The sequence below is a fragment of the Lepisosteus oculatus genome, chromosome 14 (assembly GCF_040954835.1).
Source record: "Lepisosteus oculatus isolate fLepOcu1 chromosome 14, fLepOcu1.hap2, whole genome shotgun sequence".
NCBI lineage: Eukaryota > Metazoa > Chordata > Actinopteri > Semionotiformes > Lepisosteidae > Lepisosteus > Lepisosteus oculatus.
Window position 1 is genome coordinate 24,705,796 of NC_090709.1, and position 2,712 is coordinate 24,708,507.

General features: G+C 41.0%; 1 non-coding gene across 1 annotated transcript; it reads right to left on the reverse strand.

Annotated features, from left to right (window-relative positions):
* Window positions 1-1,766: 1,766 nt before the first annotated feature.
* Window positions 1,767-1,848, reverse strand: trnal-aag (transfer RNA leucine (anticodon AAG)). The gene has a single exon. It is a non-coding gene; the product is annotated as a tRNA-Leu (tRNA).
* Between the last annotated feature and the right edge of the window lie 864 nt (window positions 1,849-2,712).

Consider the following 2,712-nt stretch of genomic DNA (forward strand, 5'->3'; position numbering starts at 1 on the left):
TTCTCCCTGCTTTGATGTTAAGCTGATAAAGTAGCTTTTAACACATTGCTCCATTTGATGGTTGTAACACAAAAACTCATAGCAGCAGTGGGATTCAAACCCACACCTCCAATAAGACTGGAGCCTTCATCCAGCACCTTAGACCACTCAGCCACACTACCCACTGTGCCCTGTTTCTTTGTCTCATTACTTGCCTGAAGGAAGCCGGGTGGCTTTTGCTCTTGTCCGACAGTGGCGTTATGAATATGGAACCGACTGCACCTGCTTTTTCTGAGATGCTTCCCCTCTCATGGCGAGATCTCGACTTCTTTAACACCTCTGGATAAAGTTCTTCTGTGGAGCAGGCTACAGACCTCTGGGTACAGCACCCTTGATGTCATTTTATTTCTACAGCAGCACGCATCCGGAATTTTCCGGAAACAACAAAATAGATTCAATATAAACAAGAGCACATATAACGTATTAATAGACTCGTGAGGGGCACATAAATAATACAATTACACTTTATGGAAAAAAAGATTAAACAAAGTAAATAAAAACCACAGGTCCACACAGCTTTCATGTTCCTACATTTCGAAAGTCTGTAAATATCCATTTATGTCTATTTAGAACTGTTCAAACGTAGAATTCTTTGCTGATTTAGGCGGTAAATTTCCTCAATTACAGGACAGCACAAACAGTTCTTAATGCAGAAATGAAAGCCTGTCTAAATTTTCCTTTCTGTTAAAGACATTGGGACACTGATTTTTCTCCTTTGGGGAGCTAAAGAAGACTAGAGGGTGTGGCACAGTGGTAGTGTAGATGATTCTAGCTCTGAAAGTTGTGAGTTCAAATTAGGTTGGGGTCAGCTAAGAGTTCTTCACCATCTGCTGGTGCTGAACCCAGACTTCTCACCATGTAGTTGAGTTCTTCTCAATATCTCAGCATCTCCAAAACATCATGTCCAACTTTAGAGACAGCTACATCAGACAATTAAAGTTTGAGACCACTTTGTTATTACAGGTTCTAGCAAACCTGAAAGCTAAGGAGTTTCAGGTCACTTTTTTAATTAAAAAAGTGTCTGAAGCCTCTAAATAAAATTAGCCTTTTTTTAATTGTGTATGAAATTCACTCCCATGGGCTCTGAAAGGAGAAATATACTGTTGGGATCCTCGCAAGTGAAGTGTTTCTTCTTGTGGTGAAGCACAGTCATACCTGACTTGTCTGGAATGACCCAAGACAGACTTTATCCAGAAGCGACGGCACCACTCCCAGTACAATGAGAGAGAAATGCAGCATGACACAGGGAGTCAAGAGGCTCCCACAATTCACCTTTCCTCACATTACTGATTTCTTCACTGACAATTTGACCGTTTCACAGTCACAATGACCGTTTCACATTAAATAAGTTATTAAACCATCAATATTTAAGAAAAAAAATGGAACACTTTTTTTTCAATAATTAAAAAAAAACGTTCAATGCCTTGATTGCATAGAGTTTCACAGACAGAAGCAGAACGCCAGCACAACCAACATTAAAACGGAGGGCACACTATGATTTGCATTGACTCAAAAGTGATCTTGGCAGACGTCGTTACCTGCATAACGAAAAAGGTGGCAAAGCGCATTTGGTTTGAGCGGATGCAAGAAAGTTTTTGTTTTCTGCCTTGATGTCAAGCTGACAAAGTATCTTTGAACACTTTGCTTAGTTTTTTGAGAGACTGCGCAAAAGCAACTCCCTCCCTTTTGTCAGAAGTCAGCTGAAAGGAGGTCTCAAGAGAAGCACTTGGCAGCAGTGGGATTTGAACCCACACCCCCAAAGAGACTGGAGTCTTAACCCAGTGTCTTAGACCACTCAGCCACGCTACCTTCTGTGCCCTCTCTCTTTGTCTTATTACTTGCCCGAAGGAAGCCGGGTGGCTTTTGCTCTTGTCGCCCGACTTAGTGGCGTTATGACTGTGGAACCAACTGCGCCTGCTTTTTCTGAGATGCTTCCCCTCTCATGGCGAGATCACGACTTCTTTAACACCTCTGGATAAAGATCTTCTGTGGAGCAGGTTTCAGACCTCTGCGTACAGCACCCTTGATGTAATTTTATTTTTTACAGAAGCCGCATCCGGAAAGTTGTGTCTTTTACTTTTTATTTGAACAACAAAACTACATACAATACAAACAAGAGCACATATAACGTATCAAGAAAATCGTCAGGGGCACATGCTATAATACAATTACACTTTTTGAAAAACGATTACACAAGGTAAATAAAGATAAGGTCCGCACAGCTTGTTCTTACATTTAGAAAGAGTCTGTAAATACCCCTTTACGTCTATTTTGAATTGTTCAAACGTAGGACTCTTCCCAGACCATTTCACTTTATACAACATTCCTAAACGAGCATGTATCTCCTGTCTTCGAACTATTTTGGGAAGTATGGCTTATACAACACACCCACAGTATTCTAATCATGGACTGCAGATCTGTGTTATAGTTCAGTCGAATTCGAGGGATCCAGCAATTGTACTGGATTTGACTGGGATTCTGAAATGTCTCTTGCAAAGGTATTCAGGTTTGCTTGAACCTTGTGCCGTGTGCCGTGTGCCTTTACTTTTGTAAAAAACTGGTATTGGGAAAATTAAAGTCCAAACCCAAAACAGTAACATACTTATGAGTAAATGCCTCATAATAGCAAGCAAGCGCTCCTAGTTCATAAAGTTGTTTGTGTCCCTGCCTGTC